This window comes from Pollachius pollachius (assembly GCF_949987615.1).
Source record: "Pollachius pollachius genome assembly, chromosome: 5".
In the NCBI taxonomy this organism is placed as follows: domain Eukaryota; kingdom Metazoa; phylum Chordata; class Actinopteri; order Gadiformes; family Gadidae; genus Pollachius; species Pollachius pollachius.
This window is the reverse complement of record NC_136938.1, coordinates 18,468,920-18,476,900: the sequence shown is the minus strand read 5'-3', so window position 1 is coordinate 18,476,900 and position 7,981 is coordinate 18,468,920.

Here is a 7,981-nt window from a genome sequence, read left to right as displayed (position 1 = left end):
CTTAAAATATTAATGAAAAGTTTTGGATTACAATCACATAATTGTGTTGAATATCTTGATACTGGACAATACACACTATAAATACACTCTTTATATTGTGGGGAAATTTGTGAAGATTAACCATAATCCTGAAGCCTCCTCTGTATGTAGTTTGACTTAACTGCATGGGTCTCATTACAGTATCAGGCATGTTTGCCAGATAATCCATTTGATATGTTAAACAGATGAATGAAAATTAAAATCACCCATTAATGGCACTGCATCATTGTTGCAGAACCGGACTGGGCCTCAGCGGCTAGCAGGAGCAGCAGGATTACAAAAGAGGGGCTTCATGGGGGAGGGGGTGTCAGCTGGTTTTGATGTGAAGCAGTGAACACAAGTAAGCAATATACTCATTTAAGAGCATTTTGAGGACTTTCCCCGCTATTATCAGAGGGAAGTGAAGCAAGTTTAACACCCTTTGCTTAAAATTATGTTCCTGATTGAAACATTTGTAAGCTTTCTGGAAAACTATCCGGGATTGGGAAGTAAGGAATTATTTTGATGCTTATTTCACTGTTTATAAAAAATGCTAGGTTTATGTAATTCATTTGTATAAAAGCTCTCAACATTTTGCACATTTTTGTTGTGAAAAGGATAAATATCTGCAGTATAATCAGTTGATTTTTCAGAGATGCTTGCTATTGTAATTTACTGTTGTTTTACACTGTTTTGCTGTTTTATAGAATCCATAAACCTCAAATGTATGAACATGTATCTAAGATGACAACAGGACAATGCATACAAACACAGCAAACAGTTTACAAGGTGATTATGAAGACTTTAATTCTTACTTAGAAAAGATATATTTTCAAATCTGATCTTGTGTTCTAATCGTGACATTTTCTTCTAGTCTGAGTTATGACTTCGAGGGACATCTTGAATACACTGAAGATGTTTCATGTTCCATCATCTCTTGGCCCCTGTGAGAAAAGGCAAGATCCAGCAACCGAGAACAACCCATTTCAAACTAAACACGAAGGCAGATCCCTCTCAAGGGATTCAGGAGTCAGCTCCACAGAAATAGAAAGTAGAAGTCAGATGTCCGACAGCGGAGATGGTGAGCTACATGGCTGGAAGCTGTTGTGTTTCTTATTCTATACTTAAGGATGACATGGAGATAAGGATATTGAAGACATTTCTGGAAATTTACTGTTACACTTTGTATTGGTCTTTTGTATCTGCACAGCTTCAGGATCGCCATCCCCTTTCTTTGGCCAAAATGAACCACTCGTGGACACTGGAGAAGTCTGTGGTTTATCCGAACATGAGCTCCTTGATATTACATATGATGCGTGCAATACAAAAAACACAGGTAAAATCCCCCCATCAAATCTAACATCGCCACATTTTTCCCCAAAATTTAAAAAGCTGATTAGATCGACTACTAATCCTTTAACAACCTCCAGGGAAGGTTCTTGCTTCTACCATCATGCAGTACTTGCAGGTTATGACAGGCCAGAGCGCTGAGCAGGACAAACTGATTACCCTGAGGCGTATGCTGGACCCTGACTGCCAGGACCATGTTGTGAGCAGGGAGACCTTCCACTCCACCATGAAGGAATGGATCGCCCGATGCCACCAGGAAAGGTAGTCATGCATAGGAACCCCCTGAGGGATTTTAACAAAGCAAGGATACAAAGTTCCACATTTAGAATCAAAACATGCTGATTCCTTTAAAGACTTCTGCTTAACTCATTGAGAGGTAATTTTGTCATGCATGAAATCCGAATTTCTGGGGACTTTGGGTTCAAACATAGCAAACCAATCCAGACAGTTTTACAATTGATTACACAGTGATAACACTGCTGTCCAAAGCCTGGTAGTCTAATGACATAGAGTGTCTGTATCTTTCAGCGCCGATGTGGAAGACCCTTGTGCACCCTGGCCGGAGGCTTCCAAAGTGTCTAATGGTGACTTTTTAAATATTTTCAGAAATCTCTCTGATATACTTCTCTCTCCGAGGTTCTTTCACGGAATGTTCTTTACTTTCAGGTTTGGATTTCTCAAGTCCTCAAAGTGTAGCTCTCCCAGAGACGGTGCAGTGCTTCTGGTCAGTCAACTCTCTCTTCGTTTTTTTGTGTATATAAACAGTAAAATGTCGTGATAATATTATAAATATTTGCATTGCTGTTCTCCACCATGTGTTTATTTCTCCCCAGTGATTCAAAGGAGCTGTTGGGTACAGTAACCGAGCTGAAGTGCGCCCACCACAAACTGACAGAGCAGAACGGCAGGCTTTTAAAGATGGTGGCTCAGTGTGAGGATGCCAATCTCCAGCTGTCTGCTGAAATCATCGAGATGCGTAGCAAGCTAGCCAGGTAAAAGAGCAAAATGTTTAGTTTTCTATTAGTACTATTTTGTTTTAATATTTTTTAAAACTGACACCAGTAATATTTGAAGGTTCTTTTTTATTTTTTTTCATTGAATCAGATCTCTTTAAAAACTTTCAAAACATGACTTAAACTGCAATTGGAGACACATTTCATTGTTGTAAACAAGCCTGAGTCATTTCATTTAATCATTGGGAATTCTTTCTTTTAAATCATGAGAGAAAACATAATTTGAGCCATATTTGATTTACAAAATAAAAGCGTAAGCCTTGTGTGGTTTTACCACAGTGGCCAACGGGCCGTGGCGAGAGCCAGGTCTCTGTCAGCGGAGCTGGAGGATGCACACCGAGAAGCTCAGGACAAAGCTAACCGCACACAGACCAGCTGCACCAAACTGGTACTCTGCTCAAATGGACACTCAGCTTCAAAGAATCCCTAACTTACTAGCAATCCTGGTTTGGTGTTAATAATTCACCATGACAAGAAATATGTGGAATTAAGATGTGTTTTTTTTTTCTTCTTGTTCTTAGAGCAATGAAGTTGAATGCCTAAAAGTTCACGTCAGGATACTTGAGGATAAGGTAATTTATCTTTGAATAATCTCCTAGACGTAACTATATTTTGTCCTCGAAATATTAACACTGCTCCTTGTCGAGAACCAGTCTTTTTGTGATAGAAAATTGTCAATTGTTTTGTGTTTTTTAAAGTCATATGAAAATTTTTTGACCACAGAATGACAAACTTGCCTTTGAAAAGATATGCTCTGAAGATAGCATCAATAAACTAAGGAAAGTGAATTCAGAATTGAGGGTAAGACTGAATCATGAAAGCACCTATTCTATTATATTGTATTCTACCAGATACTTAAGCTATTTGACTTTGATATTCACAGGTAGAGCTTGAAGAAACCCTTATCATGCTGACACTTCGAGACAGAGAAATATCTATGGTAAATATGTAGGATTGCATTTCACAAAAGAAAACATTTATTTAGCCTGGTTTCACTCCTCTTTTGTTCTGTTTCCCATTCAGAGGGACAGTCTAATGGATAAGATGAAAACCTCCCATGTGGAGAATTGCAACATTATTGAGGTATGTTATTGAAAATGACCCGATCTCTGAGTGGTTGAAAAATGTTATAATTATTGACCACTTTATTTCACTATCCAGCACTTTGAAGTCTTTCCAATAATGTGTTATCTAACTGTAACAACAATATCATTATATTCACCACTTATGTAAAGAAGGAATGTAAAATAATAGTTGCGAAAAAAGAATCATGTAATAATATTAAAATGCATGTAATAATATTAAAATGCAATATTATGTCATACTTTTTCTTCAAAGAAGTAATAACAGTCCAGTAACAGAAAGCTTCTACTAAGAGTGTAATCTTTTTTATTAATATTGTTTTGGTCATTGTCATTAACAGGGTCTACAGTCAGAGCTATCAAGATTGCAAGAACATTCAAAGCAAGCTCTTTTAAGGTAAACTATATCTAAATCTTCATCTTTTGCTGGAAGGAATATTTGGGTTCCTTCCAGCCTTGAGTGTGCATGTGCATAATTTTATAAGGTTATTCTTTGAGATTCTTACCTCTAAGACAAATGTTTGTGTGTGTTGTAAAGCTCTGAATGAGTTTCGAAAGTGTGTTTATGTGGGTATGTTGATGTAGTAAGAGTGCTTACTCCAAGTTTATACAATGTGTGGCATGCCATCCTTACTGTCATCAAGCCAGAAATAGTGTTTACTGTCAATATAAATTTAATGGCTTACTCATTTATTTATTTTCGTCCCAAGCAGCCAAGTAAAGTCAATTGTATTTTTAGAACCCTTAACCACAGTAACAGTCTCAAAGGGCTTAACAGGACATATAGTTATGACCTTCCTTACCCTCTCCCCCCAAACAGCAAGAAAAAAACTCCCTTAACTATCAGGCAGGTAATCTTGAGAAGCAGAACAACAGAGTGAGGAATCCCTCCTTTAAGGAATGGTTAGGAATTAGGAGCTCCTAGGAGCCAAATGAGAGAATAAAGATGCAGGTTTAAGTTTAGATTTGAATGTTTGAGTCAGTGTCCCCAATGACAGGTGGCAGACTGTTTCACTGATAGGGAGCTCGACAAGAGAACGCTCGGTTTCCGGCCAAGCAGCTCATGAGCTCATGAGTGTGAGGCTGTGCGTCTGTTCTCAACAGGTTTGACAGGCCCTTCAGCAGCCTGCACAGCCTGCACGGGCACAGCGGCGATCCGGCCAACCACCGCTCCCTGCACACCGAGATCCAGGACATGCAGCAGGTTGGCAATGATGAAGAATGAATTGCAAATAATTATTTTTCAATTATGCTATTTTTGATTAAGTATACATAGCTGTGTCCGCATTTGTTCCTCAATTTCCTGTATGAGATTGAAACAGGTTGGCTGCTATGTTTGGTGGTTTTTCTTGGTTGCAGTCGCATTATGCTAGTGTGGAGGAAATGAGAATGCCCTCTCTGCACATCCAGAAAGATGGCATTCACAGCATCATCCAGCGCATCAAGACTGCTGAGCTAGCTCACTGTCTTCACACCAACTACGCTGAGCGGGTAAGGAACAACCACGCTCTTCATGATACATACCGGCTGCATATTATTTCACATTCAATGAATATGCAATTGTTATGTTTCCTTTTCTCTACATGCACACGCATACACCCACATACACACACATATGCCCACACACACACACACACACACACACACACACACACACACACACATGCACACACGCGCACACAAACACACACACATACACACACGCACTTGCACACAAACACACAGGACTCTTTTTCCAGTGAAAACCAGGAAAGGCCCTATGCTCAGAGCCCACTGCAACAGGCGAGCATCAAGCAGCAGCTTGTCAATGTGTATGTGAGTTTTTTTACCTCGTTTTGTCCTCTTATGGTAGCAGAATAGATTTCATCGAACCAACTTACTATTCCAAGAATCGTCCCCTGTCAAATAAAAAATACAGTCTGCTCTCACTATGCAACAATGCGCCCATGGGCATATGCATTGTGCAATCCATACCAGTTACTGTATTGTGCTTTTGAAGTGGCTATGAGGGGTAAGTGCATTTTTAGTAGCCCCTTTGTTGATTTTAGACCTAACAATGTGTAAAGGGCTTGTTTATAAAGCAAGCGGGTGGTTTGCAGGCTGCGGGAACTGGAGCTGCCAAGGTCTGCGTGGGAGGACAAAGGGGACCAGGTGGAGGATCTGGGGCAGAACCAGACCAAGCCGAAGACGCATAGTCAGAGCCCGGCCCTGGCCCCGGCTCCAGGAGCCAGGAACGTTGCTGTGGTGAACTGGTGGAGAGCGTTAAACGTTGAGGGAACAAAGACCAGGACGAGCAGGGATGAGGACAGCCACTCCTGCCAGGCCCTGTGCGCGGCGCGGACCAAACTTCAGCAGGCGGAACGCACCATCGGTGAAATGAAGGTGCATCTCCGACACCTGCAAGCCGCTCTAAAGACTGAGCAAGAGCATGTGATAGAGTGTCAGACGACCCATGCGAAGACGGCACCGCCGGTACTTTACACCAGAGACAAGGAGACCAACACGGACACAGAGAGCAGGACAGAGACCGCTCCGGTACTTTACACCAGAGACAAGGAGACCAACACGGACACAGAGAGCAGGACAGAGACCGCTCCGGTACTTTACACCAGAGACAAGGAGACCAACACGGACACAGAGAGCAGGACAGAGGCCGCTCCGGTACTTTACACCAGAGACAAGGAGACCAACACGGACACAGAGAGCAGGACAGAGGCCGCTCCGGTACTTTACACCAGAGACAAGGAGACCAACACGGACACAGAGAGCAGGACAGAGGCCGCTCCGGTACTTTACACCAGAGACAAGGAGACCAACACGGACACAGAGAGCAGGACAGAGGCCGCTCCGGTACTTTACACCAGAGACAAGGAGACCAACACGGACACAGAGAGCAGGACAGAGGCCGCTCCGGTACTTTACACCAGAGACAAGGAGACCAACACGGACACAGAGAGCAGGACAGAGGCCGCTCCGGTACTTTACACCAGAGACAAGGAGACCAACACGGACACAGAGAGCAGGACAGAGGCCGCTCCGGTACTTTACACCAGAGACAAGGAGACCAACACGGACACAGAGAGCAGGACAGAGGCCGCTCCGGTACTTTACACCAGAGACAAGGAGACCAACACGGACACAGAGAGCAGGACAGAGGCCCCGCCGGTCCAGGAACTAGTCAGGGCTAGGGAGGTAAGGGATGCGGCTGTCGGCCCGGACTTGGACAAGGATAACGCCCCCAGAGACGTCGCGGAGAGGCAGGGAGTTGCACACGGTCTCACCGCTGATGGACTGCTGGCCAGCCTGAGGAAGATGGAGGCTATGATCAGCGGAGCCCTGGAGACGGCGGAGGGGGTGAGGCAGAGCGAGCAGAGGGTTAGCCTGGTGAGGGAGAGGATGGAGAGCATCGCCCAGAAGGTGAGGGAAGCGCTGGGGAGGGCAGCGGACACAGACCTCCAGCTGAGCGCCCTGGAGGCCAGGGTTTTGGAAGGGGATCAAGCCGTGGTAGGTTCCTGCTTACCACAAATATGACTTTTATCATGGCTTTGATGATCGTATTGCACTTCAGATTAAGTAAGTTATCTTTTAGATAACGTTCATTTTAACGTTGATTTTGCTGATTCATATGCATGTATATAATGGATTGATATCTTTAGTTGTAGCTTCATTGGTTTTATCACAAAAAAACAACAGAATTGTGATGTTTCTCAATATTAATTAAACCAGTTTAAGTGAAAAGTGTCCCTTGAGTAAGGAAGGATTTCGGAAATATTTATCTATGTATATCCATATTCATTTAGATGTATTTCAAACCTCACAACTAGGCCTACATGTTATGCAGGATTATAAAACAATGCAAGTGTATCCATCATAGTTACCGGGTAATGAAACAAGCCTTTAACACTGATAACACTGACTGTGCCCTGTATGTTATCTCTATGTGTCTACCTCCTCACAGCCAACAGCTCCCATTGCGTCACAATGCCTTGTATCAATATCGGGTGATTCTGCACTGACCGCTGAAACAGGACCAACATACACTGAGCCACTTGCAAGTCCCCCTCCAACTCCGTCTCGTCCTATGTCTCAAGAAGCCATTGAGCAGCCGCTCACAAACGGTATGATGATAACATAAAACGCCTGTTTAGAATAACCACAGAAGAAGACTGAATAGCTCTAAAAAGTTGTAGTGAATTACAGGATAAACATTTCTTTGATTGGCCATTTATTGCCTTCTGCCTAGTTTATTCCTGTGCAGGGTCTCAGGGGATAGATTAGCTCTAAGCCTACTCTGTGTGTTTTGGAAGAATGACTAAGTTTAAATAACTTCCCTTTTTATTACGATCTCCAAGGAAGTCTGAAAATAGACTCAGCAAACATTTACATTATTCAAAACCGCCAGTACAGAAAGGGGGAAGGTGGAAATGTAATTAATGATAGTAAAACAATAATAGGGATAACAAATGATGCATTATTTCACAATGCACATTTTCAGGGTATAAATGTTATATTTGTTTA